This window comes from Pelodiscus sinensis, chromosome 25 (assembly GCF_049634645.1).
Source record: "Pelodiscus sinensis isolate JC-2024 chromosome 25, ASM4963464v1, whole genome shotgun sequence".
Taxonomy (NCBI): Eukaryota; Metazoa; Chordata; order Testudines; family Trionychidae; genus Pelodiscus; species Pelodiscus sinensis.
Window position 1 is genome coordinate 20,628,848 of NC_134735.1, and position 19,267 is coordinate 20,648,114.

At 62.4% G+C, this 19,267-nt stretch overlaps 9 non-coding genes across 9 annotated transcripts; all 9 read left to right on the forward strand.

Moving 5' to 3' along the window:
- Positions 1-2,182: 2,182 nt before the first annotated feature.
- TRNAN-GUU (transfer RNA asparagine (anticodon GUU)) lies at positions 2,183-2,256 on the forward strand. Its single transcript has one exon. It is a non-coding gene; the product is annotated as a tRNA-Asn (tRNA).
- A 1,551-nt stretch (positions 2,257-3,807) lies between these two features.
- TRNAN-GUU (transfer RNA asparagine (anticodon GUU)) lies at positions 3,808-3,881 on the forward strand. Its single transcript has one exon. It is a non-coding gene; the product is annotated as a tRNA-Asn (tRNA).
- A 1,551-nt stretch (positions 3,882-5,432) lies between these two features.
- TRNAN-GUU (transfer RNA asparagine (anticodon GUU)) lies at positions 5,433-5,506 on the forward strand. The gene has a single exon. It is a non-coding gene; the product is annotated as a tRNA-Asn (tRNA).
- A 3,185-nt stretch (positions 5,507-8,691) lies between these two features.
- On the forward strand, positions 8,692-8,765 carry TRNAN-GUU (transfer RNA asparagine (anticodon GUU)). The gene has a single exon. It is a non-coding gene; the product is annotated as a tRNA-Asn (tRNA).
- A 1,551-nt stretch (positions 8,766-10,316) lies between these two features.
- On the forward strand, positions 10,317-10,390 carry TRNAN-GUU (transfer RNA asparagine (anticodon GUU)). The gene has a single exon. It is a non-coding gene; the product is annotated as a tRNA-Asn (tRNA).
- A 1,551-nt stretch (positions 10,391-11,941) lies between these two features.
- On the forward strand, positions 11,942-12,015 carry TRNAN-GUU (transfer RNA asparagine (anticodon GUU)). Its single transcript has one exon. It is a non-coding gene; the product is annotated as a tRNA-Asn (tRNA).
- Positions 12,016-13,566: 1,551 nt separating this feature from the next.
- On the forward strand, positions 13,567-13,640 carry TRNAN-GUU (transfer RNA asparagine (anticodon GUU)). Its single transcript has one exon. It is a non-coding gene; the product is annotated as a tRNA-Asn (tRNA).
- A 3,185-nt stretch (positions 13,641-16,825) lies between these two features.
- TRNAN-GUU (transfer RNA asparagine (anticodon GUU)) lies at positions 16,826-16,899 on the forward strand. The gene has a single exon. It is a non-coding gene; the product is annotated as a tRNA-Asn (tRNA).
- Positions 16,900-18,450: 1,551 nt separating this feature from the next.
- Positions 18,451-18,524, forward strand: TRNAN-GUU (transfer RNA asparagine (anticodon GUU)). The gene has a single exon. It is a non-coding gene; the product is annotated as a tRNA-Asn (tRNA).
- The last annotated feature ends 743 nt before the right edge of the window (positions 18,525-19,267 follow it).

Here is a 19,267-nt window from a genome sequence, read left to right on the forward strand (position 1 = left end):
AAGTTCTCTTTGTGAGGGGTTTGGCGTGCCTGGGAGTAGTAGAGCAAGGCCAGTGTTGATGCTGTGGCAGCTCTTTGTCTAGGCGTTTTGTCTAGGCCTGAATGAAGGCTCTGGGTAGCGTGGTCCAGAAGTGCTTTGTTCCACGAGCGTCTGGAGAGCCTCCCTGGCGCGCTCCCTGAGCGGGTCCCGGCGGCCCTTGTGGGTGGGAAAAGGGCAGGAGGAAGCCCTGTTGCCTGAGGACAGAAGAGGAGGCCTCCGTGCCTCCCACACAGGAAGCGGGGGGCTGCCGAGAGCTTCCCCGCAGGCGGCATCCTGGCCTGGCCTTTAGCTACTTGCAGCCTGGAGTGAAGGCGCGGAGTCAAAAGAGGCCGGCCCACACGTAGCAGAGGATGGTTTCGATCCATCGACCTCTGGGTTATGGGCCCAGCACGCTTCCGCTGCGCCACTCTGCTCCCTTGGGGCTAGACTGCCCGCAATCCACTCTAGCACCTGGGCTGCACTGGCACGGCCAGGCAGAGGAGCAGGCTGCTAGGCAGCGTTTCGGAAAGCCCTTCGAGGTCTCTGTGGCGCAATGGGTCAGCGCGTTCGGCTGTTAACCAAAAGGATGGTGGTTCGAGCCCACCCAGGGACGTGGCTACGCTCGGCCTCCTGGCGCTTGCTAGCGGGCTCCCTTTTGCCACCTCCAAGCCATCCCTCTCGGCCTCGGTGAGGTCATCTTGTGGCCGGCAAGGTTCAGGGGCCGTGCCGTGCCACGGGAGCCCGTCTCCCAGCAACCGCGCCGGGGCCTCGGCCTCGGGGCTTAAGCCCCGAGCCCAAGCGCGAAAGCTCCAGCCGGGCAGGTGTCGTTCCCCTCCCGCCTCTACGCCAGCTGAGAGGGAGAAACGCACGAGCCGCGCGGGTTCTTAGCCGCCTCCCTCCTGCGGGCCTGTTTGCTGCGCAGACCTCTGGGCCTGTCTCATGCCTCCCCTGGGAAGCGTGGCCGCGCGAACTGAGCCCCAGTCGCAGCTCCTGAGGTTTCCTGTGCAGCCTTGGACTTGCATGGCTGCCATGGTTTCTCTTTGGAAGGGACTCGGTCCCGCTTGGACAGGCGACTCGCCCGTGTGACTCCAAACGCCATCTTGTGGCTGTCTTTTTCCCCCACAGCCAGAACACCAGGATTCGCCTCCCACGGCAGAAGATGCAAAAGGCCCTGGAAGGAAAGCCCTCCTGCTTTTTTACCTCGGGAGGATGTGGGCTACCAACCGAAGCTCTGAGCCAAGGACTGAAGGACCCGTCCAAGCCGTGGCCGTACTCCCGAGACTTGACCGAAGCCAGCTCTCTCTTCCATGACTGCTGCAAGCCTCAACCGAGACCGTGGCGAGTGCTCCCACAATTCCCTCTCCCCCTTTCCATTGAGGATTCTGAAGGACCGTCAGCTGGTGATTTTTGGCTCTGACTGTAAGGGATGAATTGAGCCGGGAACGTAGCTGGTCCTCTTGGGCTGGGCAGAAGCTTTTGATGGGATGAGATGGGTTTTGGTCAGCCGGCGTGTGCCTAAAGAGCGTGGGTGGTGGCGATGCGGGAGAAGCGGCGCGTCGGAGGGAATTGCTCGCGTGTCCTGTTGTTGAGCAGTATGGCGAAGGCAGAAGTTCTCTTTGTGAGGGGTTTGGCGTGCCTGGGAGTAGTAGAGCAAGGCCAGTGTTGATGCTGTGGCAGCTCTTTGTCTAGGCGTTTTGTCTAGGCCTGAATGAAGGCTCTGGGTAGCGTGGTCCAGAAGTGCTTTGTTCCACGAGCGTCTGGAGAGCCTCCCTGGCGCGCTCCCTGAGCGGGTCCCGGCGGCCCTTGTGGGTGGGAAAAGGGCAGGAGGAAGCCCTGTTGCCTGAGGACAGAAGAGGAGGCCTCCGTGCCTCCCACACAGGAAGCGGGGGGCTGCCGAGAGCTTCCCCGCAGGCGGCATCCTGGCCTGGCCTTTAGCTACTTGCAGCCTGGAGTGAAGGCGCGGAGTCAAAAGAGGCCGGCCCACACGTAGCAGAGGATGGTTTCGATCCATCGACCTCTGGGTTATGGGCCCAGCACGCTTCCGCTGCGCCACTCTGCTCCCTTGGGGCTAGACTGCCCGCAATCCACTCTAGCACCTGGGCTGCACTGGCACGGCCAGGCAGAGGAGCAGGCTGCTAGGCAGCGTTTCGGAAACCCCTTCGAGGTCTCTGTGGCGCAATGGGTCAGCGCGTTTGGCTGTTAACCAAAAGGATGGTGGTTCGAGCCCACCCAGGGACGTGGCTACGCTCGGCCTCCTGGCGCTTGCTAGCGGGCTCCCTTTTGCCACCTCCAAGCCATCCCTCTCGGCCTCGGTGAGGTCACCTTGTGGCCGGCAAGGTTCAGGGGCCGTGCCGTGCCACGGGAGCCCGTCTCCCAGCAACCGCGCCGGGGCCTCGGCCTCGGGGCTTAAGCCCCGAGCCCAAGCGCGAAAGCTCCAGCCGGGCAGGTGTCGTTCCCCTCCCGCCTCTACGCCAGCTGAGAGGGAGAAACGCACGAGCCGCGCGGGTTCTTAGCCGCCTCCCTCCTGCGGGCCTGTTTGCTGCGCAGACCTCTGGGCCTGTCTCATGCCTCCCCTGGGAAGCGTGGCCGCGCGAACTGAGCCCCAGTCGCAGCTCCTGAGGTTTCCTGTGCAGCCTTGGACTTGCATGGCTGCCATGGTTTCTCTTTGGAAGGGACTCGGTCCCGCTTGGACAGGCGACTCGCCCGTGTGACTCCAAACGCCATCTTGTGGCTGTCTTTTTCCCCCACAGCCAGAACACCAGGATTCGCCTCCCACGGCAGAAGATGCAAAAGGCCCTGGAAGGAAAGCCCTCCTGCTTTTTTACCTCGGGAGGATGTGGGCTACCAACCGAAGCTCTGAGCCAAGGACTGAAGGACCCGTCCAAGCCGTGGCCGTACTCCCGAGACTTGACCGAAGCCAGCTCTCTCTTCCATGACTGCTGCAAGCCTCAACCGAGACCGTGGCGAGTGCTCCCACAATTCCCTCTCCCCCTTTCCATTGAGGATTCTGAAGGACCGTCAGCTGGTGATTTTTGGCTCTGACTGTAAGGGATGAATTGAGCCGGGAACGTAGCTGGTCCTCTTGAGCTGGGCAGAAGCTTTTGATGGGATGAGATGGGTTTTGGTCAGCCGGCGTGTGCCTAAAGAGCGTGGGTGGTGGCGATGCGGGAGAAGCGGCGCGTCGGAGGGAATTGCTCGCGTGTCCTGTTGTTGAGCAGTATGGCGAAGGCAGAAGTTCTCTTTGTGAGGGGTTTGGCGTGCCTGGGAGTAGTAGAGCAAGGCCAGTGTTGATGCTGTGGCAGCTCTTTGTCTAGGCGTTTTGTCTAGGCCTGAATGAAGGCTCTGGGTAGCGTGGTCCAGAAGTGCTTTGTTCCACGAGCGTCTGGAGAGCCTCCCTGGCGCGCTCCCTGAGCGGGTCCCGGCGGCCCTTGTGGGTGGAAAAAGGGCAGGAGGAAGCCCTGTTGCCTGAGGACAGAAGAGGAGGCCTCCGTGCCTCCCACACAGGAAGCGGGGGGCTGCCGAGAGCTTCCCCGCAGGCGGCATCCTGGCCTGGCCTTTAGCTACTTGCAGCCTGGAGTGAAGGCGCGGAGTCAAAAGAAGACGGCCCACACGTAGCAGAGGATGGTTTCGATCCATCGACCTCTGGGTTATGGGCCCAGCACGCTTCCGCTGCGCCACTCTGCTCCCTTGGGGCTAGACTGCCCGCAATCCACTCTAGCACCTGGGCTGCACTGGCACGGCCAGCCAGAGGAGCAGGCTGCTAGGCAGCGTTTCGGAAACCCCTTCGAGGTCTCTGTGGCGCAATGGGTCAGCGCGTTCGGCTGTTAACCGAAAGGATGGTGGTTCGAGCCCACCCGGGGACGTGGCTACGCTCGGCCTCCTGGCGCTTGCTAGCGGGCTCCCTTTTGCCACCTCCAAGCCATCCCTCTCGGCCTCGGTGAGGTCACCTTGTGGCCGGCAAGGTTCAGGGGCCGTGCCGTGCCACAGGAGCCCGTCTCCCAGCAACCGCGCCGGGGCCTCGGCCTCGGGGCTTAAGCCCCGAGCCCAAGCGCGAAAGCTCCAGCCGGGCAGGTGTCGTTCCCCTCCCGCCTCTACGCCAGCTGAGAGGGAGAAACGCACGAGCCGCGCGGGTTCTTAGCCGCCTCCCTCCTGCGGGCCTGTTTGCTGCGCAGACCTCTGGGCCTGTCTCATGCCTCCCCTGGGAAGCGTGGCCGCGCGAACTGAGCCCCAGTCGCAGCTCCTGAGGTTTCCTGTGCAGCCTTGGACTTGCATGGCTGCCATGGTTTCTCTTTGGAAGGGACTCGGTCCCGCTTGGACAGGCGACTCGCCCGTGTGACTCCAAACGCCATCTTGTGGCTGTCTTTTTCCCCCACAGCCAGAACACCAGGATTCGCCTCCCACGGCAGAAGATGCAAAAGGCCCTGGAAGGAAAGCCCTCCTGCTTTTTTACCTCGGGAGGATGTGGGCTACCAACCGAAGCTCTGAGCCAAGGACTGAAGGACCCGTCCAAGCCGTGGCCGTACTCCCGAGACTTGACCGAAGCCAGCTCTCTCTTCCATGACTGCTGCAAGCCTCAACCGAGACCGTGGCGAGTGCTCCCACAATTCCCTCTCCCCCTTTCCATTGAGGATTCTGAAGGACCGTCAGCTGGTGATTTTTGGCTCTGACTGTAAGGGATGAATTGAGCCGGGAACGTAGCTGGTCCTCTTGGGCTGGGCAGAAGCTTTTGATGGGATGAGATGGGTTTTGGTCAGCCGGCGTGTGCCTAAAGAGCGTGGGTGGTGGCGATGCGGGAGAAGCGGCGCGTCGGAGGGAATTGCTCGCGTGTCCTGTTGTTGAGCAGTATGGCGAAGGCAGAAGTTCTCTTTGTGAGGGGTTTGGCGTGCCTGGGAGTAGTAGAGCAAGGCCAGTGTTGATGCTGTGGCAGCTCTCTGTCTAGGCGTTTTGTCTAGGCCTGAATGAAGGCTCTGGGTAGCGTGGTCCAGAAGTGCTTTGTTCCACGAGCGTCTGGAGAGCCTCCCTGGCGCGCTCCCTGAGCGGGTCCCGGCGGCCCTTGTGGGTGGGAAAAGGGCAGGAGGAAGCCCTGTTGCCTGAGGACAGAAGAGGAGGCCTCCGTGCCTCCCACACAGGAAGCGGGGGGCTGCCGAGAGCTTCCCCGCAGGCGGCATCCTGGCCTGGCCTTTAGCTACTTGCAGCCTGGAGTGAAGGCGTGGAGTCAAAAGAGGCTGGCCCACACGTAGCAGAGGATGGTTTCGATCCATCGACCTCTGGGTTATGGGCCCAGCACGCTTCCGCTGCGCCACTCTGCTCCCTTGGGGCTAGACTGCCCGCAATCCACTCTAGCACCTGGGCTGCACTGGCACGGCCAGGCAGAGGAGCAGGCTGCTAGGCAGCGTTTCGGAAAGCCCTTCGAGGTCTCTGTGGCGCAATGGGTCAGCGCGTTCGGCTGTTAACCGAAAGGATGGTGGTTCGAGCCCACCCGGGGACGTGGCTACGCTCGGCCTCCTGGCGCTTGCTAGCGGGCTCCCTTTTGCCACCTCCAAGCCATCCCTCTCGGCCTCGGTGAGGTCACCTTGTGGCCGGCAAGGTTCAGGGGCCGTGCCGTGCCACGGGAGCCCGTCTCCCAGCAACCGCCCCGGGGCCTCGGCCTCGGGGCTTAAGCCCCGAGCCCAAGCGCGAAAGCTCCAGCCGGGCAGGTGTCGTTCCCCTCCCGCCTCTACGCCAGCTGAGAGGGAGAAACGCACGAGCCGCGCGGGTTCTTAGCCGCCTCCCTCCTGCGGGCCTGTTTGCTGCGCAGACCTCTGGGCCTGTCTCATGCCTCCCCTGGGAAGCGTGGCCGCGCGAACTGAGCCCCAGTCGCAGCTCCTGAGGTTTCCTGTGCAGCCTTGGACTTGCATGGCTGCCATGGTTTCTCTTTGGAAGGGACTCGGTCCCGCTTGGACAGGCGACTCGCCCGTGTGACTCCAAACGCCATCTTGTGGCTGTCTTTTTCCCCCACAGCCAGAACACCAGGATTCGCCTCCCACGGCAGAAGATGCAAAAGGCCCTGGAAGGAAAGCCCTCCTGCTTTTTTACCTCGGGAGGATGTGGGCTACCAACCGAAGCTCTGAGCCAAGGACTGAAGGACCCGTCCAAGCCGTGGCCGTACTCCCGAGACTTGACCGAAGCCAGCTCTCTCTTCCATGACTGCTGCAAGCCTCAACCGAGAACGTGGCGAGTGCTGCCCGTGCTGCCACAATTCCCTCTCCCCCTTTCCATTGAGGATTCTGAAGGACCGTCAGCTGGTGATTTTTGGCTCTGACTGTAAGGGATGAATTGAGCCGGGAACGTAGCTGGTCCTCTTGGGCTGGGCAGAAGCTTTTGATGGGATGAGATGGGTTTTGGTCAGCCGGCGTGTGCCTAAAGAGCGTGGGTGGTGGCGATGCGGGAGAAGCGGCGCGTCGGAGGGAATTGCTCGCGTGTCCTGTTGTTGAGCAGTATGGCGAAGGCAGAAGTTCTCTTTGTGAGGGGTTTGGCGTGCCTGGGAGTAGTAGAGCAAGGCCAGTGTTGATGCTGTGGCAGCTCTTTGTCTAGGCGTTTTGTCTAGGCCTGAATGAAGGCTCTGGGTAGCGTGGTCCAGAAGTGCTTTGTTCCACGAGCGTCTGGAGAGCCTCCCTGGCGCGCTCCCTGAGCGGGTCCCGGCGGCCCTTGTGGGTGGGAAAAGGGCAGGAGGAAGCCCTGTTGCCTGAGGACAGAAGAGGAGGCCTCCGTGCCTCCCACACAGGAAGCGGGGGGCTGCCGAGAGCTTCCCCGCAGGCGGCATCCTGGCCTGGCCTTTAGCTACTTGCAGCCTGGAGTGAAGGCGCGGAGTCAAAAGAGGCCGGCCCACACGTAGCAGAGGATGGTTTCGATCCATCGACCTCTGGGTTATGGGCCCAGCACGCTTCCGCTGCGCCACTCTGCTCCCTTGGGGCTAGACTGCCCGCAATCCACTCTAGCACCTGGGCTGCACTGGCACGGCCAGGCAGAGGAGCAGGCTGCTAGGCAGCGTTTCGGAAAGCCCTTCGAGGTCTCTGTGGCGCAATGGGTCAGCGCGTTCGGCTGTTAACCAAAAGGATGGTGGTTCGAGCCCACCCAGGGACGTGGCTACGCTCGGCCTCCTGGCGCTTGCTAGCGGGCTCCCTTTTGCCACCTCCAAGCCATCCCTCTCGGCCTCGGTGAGGTCATCTTGTGGCCGGCAAGGTTCAGGGGCCGTGCCGTGCCACGGGAGCCCGTCTCCCAGCAACCGCGCCGGGGCCTCGGCCTCGGGGCTTAAGCCCCGAGCCCAAGCGCGAAAGCTCCAGCCGGGCAGGTGTCGTTCCCCTCCCGCCTCTACGCCAGCTGAGAGGGAGAAACGCACGAGCCGCGCGGGTTCTTAGCCGCCTCCCTCCTGCGGGCCTGTTTGCTGCGCAGACCTCTGGGCCTGTCTCATGCCTCCCCTGGGAAGCGTGGCCGCGCGAACTGAGCCCCAGTCGCAGCTCCTGAGGTTTCCTGTGCAGCCTTGGACTTGCATGGCTGCCATGGTTTCTCTTTGGAAGGGACTCGGTCCCGCTTGGACAGGCGACTCGCCCGTGTGACTCCAAACGCCATCTTGTGGCTGTCTTTTTCCCCCACAGCCAGAACACCAGGATTCGCCTCCCACGGCAGAAGATGCAAAAGGCCCTGGAAGGAAAGCCCTCCTGCTTTTTTACCTCGGGAGGATGTGGGCTACCAACCGAAGCTCTGAGCCAAGGACTGAAGGACCCGTCCAAGCCGTGGCCGTACTCCCGAGACTTGACCGAAGCCAGCTCTCTCTTCCATGACTGCTGCAAGCCTCAACCGAGACCGTGGCGAGTGCTCCCACAATTCCCTCTCCCCCTTTCCATTGAGGATTCTGAAGGACCGTCAGCTGGTGATTTTTGGCTCTGACTGTAAGGGATGAATTGAGCCGGGAACGTAGCTGGTCCTCTTGGGCTGGGCAGAAGCTTTTGATGGGATGAGATGGGTTTTGGTCAGCCGGCGTGTGCCTAAAGAGCGTGGGTGGTGGCGATGCGGGAGAAGCGGCGCGTCGGAGGGAATTGCTCGCGTGTCCTGTTGTTGAGCAGTATGGCGAAGGCAGAAGTTCTCTTTGTGAGGGGTTTGGCGTGCCTGGGAGTAGTAGAGCAAGGCCAGTGTTGATGCTGTGGCAGCTCTTTGTCTAGGCGTTTTGTCTAGGCCTGAATGAAGGCTCTGGGTAGCGTGGTCCAGAAGTGCTTTGTTCCACGAGCGTCTGGAGAGCCTCCCTGGCGCGCTCCCTGAGCGGGTCCCGGCGGCCCTTGTGGGTGGGAAAAGGGCAGGAGGAAGCCCTGTTGCCTGAGGACAGAAGAGGAGGCCTCCGTGCCTCCCACACAGGAAGCGGGGGGCTGCCGAGAGCTTCCCCGCAGGCGGCATCCTGGCCTGGCCTTTAGCTACTTGCAGCCTGGAGTGAAGGCGCGGAGTCAAAAGAGGCCGGCCCACACGTAGCAGAGGATGGTTTCGATCCATCGACCTCTGGGTTATGGGCCCAGCACGCTTCCGCTGCGCCACTCTGCTCCCTTGGGGCTAGACTGCCCGCAATCCACTCTAGCACCTGGGCTGCACTGGCACGGCCAGGCAGAGGAGCAGGCTGCTAGGCAGCGTTTCGGAAACCCCTTCGAGGTCTCTGTGGCGCAATGGGTCAGCGCGTTTGGCTGTTAACCAAAAGGATGGTGGTTCGAGCCCACCCAGGGACGTGGCTACGCTCGGCCTCCTGGCGCTTGCTAGCGGGCTCCCTTTTGCCACCTCCAAGCCATCCCTCTCGGCCTCGGTGAGGTCACCTTGTGGCCGGCAAGGTTCAGGGGCCGTGCCGTGCCACGGGAGCCCGTCTCCCAGCAACCGCGCCGGGGCCTCGGCCTCGGGGCTTAAGCCCCGAGCCCAAGCGCGAAAGCTCCAGCCGGGCAGGTGTCGTTCCCCTCCCGCCTCTACGCCAGCTGAGAGGGAGAAACGCACGAGCCGCGCGGGTTCTTAGCCGCCTCCCTCCTGCGGGCCTGTTTGCTGCGCAGACCTCTGGGCCTGTCTCATGCCTCCCCTGGGAAGCGTGGCCGCGCGAACTGAGCCCCAGTCGCAGCTCCTGAGGTTTCCTGTGCAGCCTTGGACTTGCATGGCTGCCATGGTTTCTCTTTGGAAGGGACTCGGTCCCGCTTGGACAGGCGACTCGCCCGTGTGACTCCAAACGCCATCTTGTGGCTGTCTTTTTCCCCCACAGCCAGAACACCAGGATTCGCCTCCCACGGCAGAAGATGCAAAAGGCCCTGGAAGGAAAGCCCTCCTGCTTTTTTACCTCGGGAGGATGTGGGCTACCAACCGAAGCTCTGAGCCAAGGACTGAAGGACCCGTCCAAGCCGTGGCCGTACTCCCGAGACTTGACCGAAGCCAGCTCTCTCTTCCATGACTGCTGCAAGCCTCAACCGAGACCGTGGCGAGTGCTCCCACAATTCCCTCTCCCCCTTTCCATTGAGGATTCTGAAGGACCGTCAGCTGGTGATTTTTGGCTCTGACTGTAAGGGATGAATTGAGCCGGGAACGTAGCTGGTCCTCTTGGGCTGGGCAGAAGCTTTTGATGGGATGAGATGGGTTTTGGTCAGCCGGCGTGTGCCTAAAGAGCGTGGGTGGTGGCGATGCGGGAGAAGCGGCGCGTCGGAGGGAATTGCTCGCGTGTCCTGTTGTTGAGCAGTATGGCGAAGGCAGAAGTTCTCTTTGTGAGGGGTTTGGCGTGCCTGGGAGTAGTAGAGCAAGGCCAGTGTTGATGCTGTGGCAGCTCTTTGTCTAGGCGTTTTGTCTAGGCCTGAATGAAGGCTCTGGGTAGCGTGGTCCAGAAGTGCTTTGTTCCACGAGCGTCTGGAGAGCCTCCCTGGCGCGCTCCCTGAGCGGGTCCCGGCGGCCCTTGTGGGTGGGAAAAGGGCAGGAGGAAGCCCTGTTGCCTGAGGACAGAAGAGGAGGCCTCCGTGCCTCCCACACAGGAAGCGGGGGGCTGCCGAGAGCTTCCCCGCAGGCGGCATCCTGGCCTGGCCTTTAGCTACTTGCAGCCTGGAGTGAAGGCGCGGAGTCAAAAGAGGCCGGCCCACACGTAGCAGAGGATGGTTTCGATCCATCGACCTCTGGGTTATGGGCCCAGCACGCTTCCGCTGCGCCACTCTGCTCCCTTGGGGCTAGACTGCCCGCAATCCACTCTAGCACCTGGGCTGCACTGGCACGGCCAGGCAGAGGAGCAGGCTGCTAGGCAGCGTTTCGGAAACCCCTTCGAGGTCTCTGTGGCGCAATGGGTCAGCGCGTTTGGCTGTTAACCAAAAGGATGGTGGTTCGAGCCCACCCAGGGACGTGGCTACGCTCGGCCTCCTGGCGCTTGCTAGCGGGCTCCCTTTTGCCACCTCCAAGCCATCCCTCTCGGCCTCGGTGAGGTCACCTTGTGGCCGGCAAGGTTCAGGGGCCGTGCCGTGCCACGGGAGCCCGTCTCCCAGCAACCGCGCCGGGGCCTCGGCCTCGGGGCTTAAGCCCCGAGCCCAAGCGCGAAAGCTCCAGCCGGGCAGGTGTCGTTCCCCTCCCGCCTCTACGCCAGCTGAGAGGGAGAAACGCACGAGCCGCGCGGGTTCTTAGCCGCCTCCCTCCTGCGGGCCTGTTTGCTGCGCAGACCTCTGGGCCTGTCTCATGCCTCCCCTGGGAAGCGTGGCCGCGCGAACTGAGCCCCAGTCGCAGCTCCTGAGGTTTCCTGTGCAGCCTTGGACTTGCATGGCTGCCATGGTTTCTCTTTGGAAGGGACTCGGTCCCGCTTGGACAGGCGACTCGCCCGTGTGACTCCAAACGCCATCTTGTGGCTGTCTTTTTCCCCCACAGCCAGAACACCAGGATTCGCCTCCCACGGCAGAAGATGCAAAAGGCCCTGGAAGGAAAGCCCTCCTGCTTTTTTACCTCGGGAGGATGTGGGCTACCAACCGAAGCTCTGAGCCAAGGACTGAAGGACCCGTCCAAGCCGTGGCCGTACTCCCGAGACTTGACCGAAGCCAGCTCTCTCTTCCATGACTGCTGCAAGCCTCAACCGAGACCGTGGCGAGTGCTCCCACAATTCCCTCTCCCCCTTTCCATTGAGGATTCTGAAGGACCGTCAGCTGGTGATTTTTGGCTCTGACTGTAAGGGATGAATTGAGCCGGGAACGTAGCTGGTCCTCTTGAGCTGGGCAGAAGCTTTTGATGGGATGAGATGGGTTTTGGTCAGCCGGCGTGTGCCTAAAGAGCGTGGGTGGTGGCGATGCGGGAGAAGCGGCGCGTCGGAGGGAATTGCTCGCGTGTCCTGTTGTTGAGCAGTATGGCGAAGGCAGAAGTTCTCTTTGTGAGGGGTTTGGCGTGCCTGGGAGTAGTAGAGCAAGGCCAGTGTTGATGCTGTGGCAGCTCTTTGTCTAGGCGTTTTGTCTAGGCCTGAATGAAGGCTCTGGGTAGCGTGGTCCAGAAGTGCTTTGTTCCACGAGCGTCTGGAGAGCCTCCCTGGCGCGCTCCCTGAGCGGGTCCCGGCGGCCCTTGTGGGTGGAAAAAGGGCAGGAGGAAGCCCTGTTGCCTGAGGACAGAAGAGGAGGCCTCCGTGCCTCCCACACAGGAAGCGGGGGGCTGCCGAGAGCTTCCCCGCAGGCGGCATCCTGGCCTGGCCTTTAGCTACTTGCAGCCTGGAGTGAAGGCGCGGAGTCAAAAGAAGACGGCCCACACGTAGCAGAGGATGGTTTCGATCCATCGACCTCTGGGTTATGGGCCCAGCACGCTTCCGCTGCGCCACTCTGCTCCCTTGGGGCTAGACTGCCCGCAATCCACTCTAGCACCTGGGCTGCACTGGCACGGCCAGCCAGAGGAGCAGGCTGCTAGGCAGCGTTTCGGAAACCCCTTCGAGGTCTCTGTGGCGCAATGGGTCAGCGCGTTCGGCTGTTAACCGAAAGGATGGTGGTTCGAGCCCACCCGGGGACGTGGCTACGCTCGGCCTCCTGGCGCTTGCTAGCGGGCTCCCTTTTGCCACCTCCAAGCCATCCCTCTCGGCCTCGGTGAGGTCACCTTGTGGCCGGCAAGGTTCAGGGGCCGTGCCGTGCCACAGGAGCCCGTCTCCCAGCAACCGCGCCGGGGCCTCGGCCTCGGGGCTTAAGCCCCGAGCCCAAGCGCGAAAGCTCCAGCCGGGCAGGTGTCGTTCCCCTCCCGCCTCTACGCCAGCTGAGAGGGAGAAACGCACGAGCCGCGCGGGTTCTTAGCCGCCTCCCTCCTGCGGGCCTGTTTGCTGCGCAGACCTCTGGGCCTGTCTCATGCCTCCCCTGGGAAGCGTGGCCGCGCGAACTGAGCCCCAGTCGCAGCTCCTGAGGTTTCCTGTGCAGCCTTGGACTTGCATGGCTGCCATGGTTTCTCTTTGGAAGGGACTCGGTCCCGCTTGGACAGGCGACTCGCCCGTGTGACTCCAAACGCCATCTTGTGGCTGTCTTTTTCCCCCACAGCCAGAACACCAGGATTCGCCTCCCACGGCAGAAGATGCAAAAGGCCCTGGAAGGAAAGCCCTCCTGCTTTTTTACCTCGGGAGGATGTGGGCTACCAACCGAAGCTCTGAGCCAAGGACTGAAGGACCCGTCCAAGCCGTGGCCGTACTCCCGAGACTTGACCGAAGCCAGCTCTCTCTTCCATGACTGCTGCAAGCCTCAACCGAGACCGTGGCGAGTGCTCCCACAATTCCCTCTCCCCCTTTCCATTGAGGATTCTGAAGGACCGTCAGCTGGTGATTTTTGGCTCTGACTGTAAGGGATGAATTGAGCCGGGAACGTAGCTGGTCCTCTTGGGCTGGGCAGAAGCTTTTGATGGGATGAGATGGGTTTTGGTCAGCCGGCGTGTGCCTAAAGAGCGTGGGTGGTGGCGATGCGGGAGAAGCGGCGCGTCGGAGGGAATTGCTCGCGTGTCCTGTTGTTGAGCAGTATGGCGAAGGCAGAAGTTCTCTTTGTGAGGGGTTTGGCGTGCCTGGGAGTAGTAGAGCAAGGCCAGTGTTGATGCTGTGGCAGCTCTCTGTCTAGGCGTTTTGTCTAGGCCTGAATGAAGGCTCTGGGTAGCGTGGTCCAGAAGTGCTTTGTTCCACGAGCGTCTGGAGAGCCTCCCTGGCGCGCTCCCTGAGCGGGTCCCGGCGGCCCTTGTGGGTGGGAAAAGGGCAGGAGGAAGCCCTGTTGCCTGAGGACAGAAGAGGAGGCCTCCGTGCCTCCCACACAGGAAGCGGGGGGCTGCCGAGAGCTTCCCCGCAGGCGGCATCCTGGCCTGGCCTTTAGCTACTTGCAGCCTGGAGTGAAGGCGTGGAGTCAAAAGAGGCTGGCCCACACGTAGCAGAGGATGGTTTCGATCCATCGACCTCTGGGTTATGGGCCCAGCACGCTTCCGCTGCGCCACTCTGCTCCCTTGGGGCTAGACTGCCCGCAATCCACTCTAGCACCTGGGCTGCACTGGCACGGCCAGGCAGAGGAGCAGGCTGCTAGGCAGCGTTTCGGAAAGCCCTTCGAGGTCTCTGTGGCGCAATGGGTCAGCGCGTTCGGCTGTTAACCGAAAGGATGGTGGTTCGAGCCCACCCGGGGACGTGGCTACGCTCGGCCTCCTGGCGCTTGCTAGCGGGCTCCCTTTTGCCACCTCCAAGCCATCCCTCTCGGCCTCGGTGAGGTCACCTTGTGGCCGGCAAGGTTCAGGGGCCGTGCCGTGCCACGGGAGCCCGTCTCCCAGCAACCGCCCCGGGGCCTCGGCCTCGGGGCTTAAGCCCCGAGCCCAAGCGCGAAAGCTCCAGCCGGGCAGGTGTCGTTCCCCTCCCGCCTCTACGCCAGCTGAGAGGGAGAAACGCACGAGCCGCGCGGGTTCTTAGCCGCCTCCCTCCTGCGGGCCTGTTTGCTGCGCAGACCTCTGGGCCTGTCTCATGCCTCCCCTGGGAAGCGTGGCCGCGCGAACTGAGCCCCAGTCGCAGCTCCTGAGGTTTCCTGTGCAGCCTTGGACTTGCATGGCTGCCATGGTTTCTCTTTGGAAGGGACTCGGTCCCGCTTGGACAGGCGACTCGCCCGTGTGACTCCAAACGCCATCTTGTGGCTGTCTTTTTCCCCCACAGCCAGAACACCAGGATTCGCCTCCCACGGCAGAAGATGCAAAAGGCCCTGGAAGGAAAGCCCTCCTGCTTTTTTACCTCGGGAGGATGTGGGCTACCAACCGAAGCTCTGAGCCAAGGACTGAAGGACCCGTCCAAGCCGTGGCCGTACTCCCGAGACTTGACCGAAGCCAGCTCTCTCTTCCATGACTGCTGCAAGCCTCAACCGAGAACGTGGCGAGTGCTGCCCGTGCTGCCACAATTCCCTCTCCCCCTTTCCATTGAGGATTCTGAAGGACCGTCAGCTGGTGATTTTTGGCTCTGACTGTAAGGGATGAATTGAGCCGGGAACGTAGCTGGTCCTCTTGGGCTGGGCAGAAGCTTTTGATGGGATGAGATGGGTTTTGGTCAGCCGGCGTGTGCCTAAAGAGCGTGGGTGGTGGCGATGCGGGAGAAGCGGCGCGTCGGAGGGAATTGCTCGCGTGTCCTGTTGTTGAGCAGTATGGCGAAGGCAGAAGTTCTCTTTGTGAGGGGTTTGGCGTGCCTGGGAGTAGTAGAGCAAGGCCAGTGTTGATGCTGTGGCAGCTCTTTGTCTAGGCGTTTTGTCTAGGCCTGAATGAAGGCTCTGGGTAGCGTGGTCCAGAAGTGCTTTGTTCCACGAGCGTCTGGAGAGCCTCCCTGGCGCGCTCCCTGAGCGGGTCCCGGCGGCCCTTGTGGGTGGGAAAAGGGCAGGAGGAAGCCCTGTTGCCTGAGGACAGAAGAGGAGGCCTCCGTGCCTCCCACACAGGAAGCGGGGGGCTGCCGAGAGCTTCCCCGCAGGCGGCATCCTGGCCTGGCCTTTAGCTACTTGCAGCCTGGAGTGAAGGCGCGGAGTCAAAAGAGGCCGGCCCACACGTAGCAGAGGATGGTTTCGATCCATCGACCTCTGGGTTATGGGCCCAGCACGCTTCCGCTGCGCCACTCTGCTCCCTTGGGGCTAGACTGCCCGCAATCCACTCTAGCACCTGGGCTGCACTGGCACGGCCAGGCAGAGGAGCAGGCTGCTAGGCAGCGTTTCGGAAAGCCCTTCGAGGTCTCTGTGGCGCAATGGGTCAGCGCGTTCGGCTGTTAACCAAAAGGATGGTGGTTCGAGCCCACCCAGGGACGTGGCTACGCTCGGCCTCCTGGCGCTTGCTAGCGGGCTCCCTTTTGCCACCTCCAAGCCATCCCTCTCGGCCTCGGTGAGGTCATCTTGTGGCCGGCAAGGTTCAGGGGCCGTGCCGTGCCACGGGAGCCCGTCTCCCAGCAACCGCGCCGGGGCCTCGGCCTCGGGGCTTAAGCCCCGAGCCCAAGCGCGAAAGCTCCAGCCGGGCAGGTGTCGTTCCCCTCCCGCCTCTACGCCAGCTGAGAGGGAGAAACGCACGAGCCGCGCGGGTTCTTAGCCGCCTCCCTCCTGCGGGCCTGTTTGCTGCGCAGACCTCTGGGCCTGTCTCATGCCTCCCCTGGGAAGCGTGGCCGCGCGAACTGAGCCCCAGTCGCAGCTCCTGAGGTTTCCTGTGCAGCCTTGGACTTGCATGGCTGCCATGGTTTCTCTTTGGAAGGGACTCGGTCCCGCTTGGACAGGCGACTCGCCCGTGTGACTCCAAACGCCATCTTGTGGCTGTCTTTTTCCCCCACAGCCAGAACACCAGGATTCGCCTCCCACGGCAGAAGATGCAAAAGGCCCTGGAAGGAAAGCCCTCCTGCTTTTTTACCTCGGGAGGATGTGGGCTACCAACCGAAGCTCTGAGCCAAGGACTGAAGGACCCGTCCAAGCCGTGGCCGTACTCCCGAGACTTGACCGAAGCCAGCTCTCTCTTCCATGACTGCTGCAAGCCTCAACCGAGACCGTGGCGAGTGCTCCCACAATTCCCTCTCCCCCTTTCCATTGAGGATTCTGAAGGACCGTCAGCTGGTGATTTTTGGCTCTGACTGTAAGGGATGAATTGAGCCGGGAACGTAGCTGGTCCTCTTGGGCTGGGCAGAAGCTTTTGATGGGATGAGATGGGTTTTGGTCAGCCGGCGTGTGCCTAAAGAGCGTGGGTGGTGGCGATGCGGGAGAAGCGGCGCGTCGGAGGGAATTGCTCGCGTGTCCTGTTGTTGAGCAGTATGGCGAAGGCAGAAGTTCTCTTTGTGAGGGGTTTGGCGTGCCTGGGAGTAGTAGAGCAAGGCCAGTGTTGATGCTGTGGCAGCTCTTTGTCTAGGCGTTTTGTCTAGGCCTGAATGAAGGCTCTGGGTAGCGTGGTCCAGAAGTGCTTTGTTCCACGAGCGTCTGGAGAGCCTCCCTGGCGCGCTCCCTGAGCGGGTCCCGGCGGCCCTTGTGGGTGGGAAAAGGGCAGGAGGAAGCCCTGTTGCCTGAGGACAGAAGAGGAGGCCTCCGTGCCTCCCACACAGGAAGCGGGGGGCTGCCGAGAGCTTCCCCGCAGGCGGCATCCTGGCCTGGCCTTTAGCTACTTGCAGCCTGGAGTGAAGGCGCGGAGTCAAAAGAGGCCGGCCCACACGTAGCAGAGGATGGTTTCGATCCATCGACCTCTGGGTTATGGGCCCAGCACGCTTCCGCTGCGCCACTCTGCTCCCTTGGGGCTAGACTGCCCGCAATCCACTCTAGCACCTGGGCTGCACTGGCACGGCCAGGCAGAGGAGCAGGCTGCTAGGCAGCGTTTCGGAAACCCCTTCGAGGTCTCTGTGGCGCAATGGGTCAGCGCGTTTGGCTGTTAACCAAAAGGATGGTGGTTCGAGCCCACCCAGGGACGTGGCTACGCTCGGCCTCCTGGCGCTTGCTAGCGGGCTCCCTTTTGCCACCTCCAAGCCATCCCTCTCGGCCTCGGTGAGGTCACCTTGTGGCCGGCAAGGTTCAGGGGCCGTGCCGTGCCACGGGAGCCCGTCTCCCAGCAACCGCGCCGGGGCCTCGGCCTCGGGGCTTAAGCCCCGAGCCCAAGCGCGAAAGCTCCAGCCGGGCAGGTGTCGTTCCCCTCCCGCCTCTACGCCAGCTGAGAGGGAGAAACGCACGAGCCGCGCGGGTTCTTAGCCGCCTCCCTCCTGCGGGCCTGTTTGCTGCGCAGACCTCTGGGCCTGTCTCATGCCTCCCCTGGGAAGCGTGGCCGCGCGAACTGAGCCCCAGTCGCAGCTCCTGAGGTTTCCTGTGCAGCCTTGGACTTGCATGGCTGCCATGGTTTCTCTTTGGAAGGGACTCGGTCCCGCTTGGACAGGCGACTCGCCCGTGTGACTCCAAACGCCATCTTGTGGCTGTCTTTTTCCCCCACAGCCAGAACACCAGGATTCGCCTCCCACGGCAGAAGATGCAAAAGGCCCTGGAAGGAAAGCCCTCCTGCTTTTTTACCTCGGGAGGATGTGGGCTACCAACCGAAGCTCTGAGCCAAGGACTGAAGGACCCGTCCAAGCCGTGGCCGTACTCCCGAGACTTGACCGAAGCCAGCTCTCTCTTCCATGACTGCTGCAAGCCTCAACCGAGACCGTGGCGAGTGCTCCCACAATTCCCTCTCCCCCTTTCCATTGAGGATTCTGAAGGACCGTCAGCTGGTGATTTTTGGCTCTGACTGTAAGGGATGAATTGAGCCGGGAACGTAGCTGGTCCTCTTGAGCTGGGCAGAAGCTTTTGATGGGATGAGATGGGTTTTGGTCAGCCGGCGTGTGCCTAAAGAGCGTGGGTGGTGGCGATGCGGGAGAAGCGGCGCGTCGGAGGGAATTGCTCGCGTGTCCTGTTGTTGAGCAGTATGGCGAAGGCAGAAGTTCTCTTTGTGAGGGGTTTGGCGTGCCTGGGAGTAGTAGAGCAAGGCCAGTGTTGATGCTGTGGCAGCTCTTTGTCTAGGCGTTTTGTCTAGGCCTGAATGAAGGCTCTGGGTAGCGTGGTCCAGAAGTGCTTTGTTCCACGAGCGTCTGGAGAGCCTCCCTGGCGCGCTCCCTGAGCGGGTCCCGGCGGCCCTTGTGGGTGGAAAAAGGGCAGGAGGAAGCCCTGTTGCCTGAGGACAGAAGAGGAGGCCTCCGTGCCTCCCACACAGGAAGCGGGGGGCTGCCGAGAGCTTCCCCGCAGGCGGCATCCTGGCCTGGCCTTTAGCTACTTGCAGCCTGGAGTGAAGGCGCGGAGTCAAAAGAAGACGGCCCACACGTAGCAGAGGATGGTTTCGATCCATCGACCTCTGGGTAATGGGCCCAGCACGCTTCCGCTGCGCCACTCTGCTCCCTTGGGGCTAGACTGCCCGCAATCCACTCTAGCACCTGGGCTGCACTGGCACGGCCAGCCAGAGGAGCAGGCTGCTAGGCAGCGTTTCGGAAACCCCTTCGAGGTCTCTGTGGCGCAATGGGTCAGCGCGTTCGGCTGTTAACCGAAAGGATGGTGGTTCGAGCCCACCCGGGGACGTGGCTACGCTCGGCCTCCTGGCGCTTGCTAGCGGGCTCCCTTTTGCCACCTCCAAGCCATCCCTCTCGGCCTCGGTGAGGTCACCTTGTGGCCGGCAAGGTTCAGGGGCCGTGCCGTGCCACAGGAGCCCGTCTCCCAGCAACCGCGCCGGGGCCTCGGCCTCGGGGCTTAAGCCCCGAGCCCAAGCGCGAAAGCTCCAGCCGGGCAGGTGTCGTTCCCCTCCCGCCTCTACGCCAGCTGAGAGGGAGAAACGCACGAGCCGCGCGGGTTCTTAGCCGCCTCCCTCCTGCGGGCCTGTTTGCTGCGCAGACCTCTGGGCCTGTCTCATGCCTCCCCTGGGAAGCGTGGCCGCGCGAACTGAGCCCCAGTCGCAGCTCCTGAGGTTTCCTGTGCAGCCTTGGACTTGCATGGCTGCCATGGTTTCTCTTTGGAAGGGACTCGGTCCCGCTTGGACAGGCGACTCGCCCGTGTGACTCCAAACGCCATCTTGTGGCTGTCTTTTTCCCCCACAGCCAGAACACCAGGATTCGCCTCCCACGGCAGAAGATGCAAAAGGCCCTGGAAGGAAAGCCCTCCTGCTTTTTTACCTCGGGAGGATGTGGGCTACCAACCGAAGCTCTGAGCCAAGGACTGAAGGACCCGTCCAAGCCGTGGCCGTACTCCCGAGACTTGACCGAAGCCAGCTCTCTCTTCCATGACTGCTGCAAGCCTCAACCGAGAACGTGGCGAGTGCTGCCCGTGCT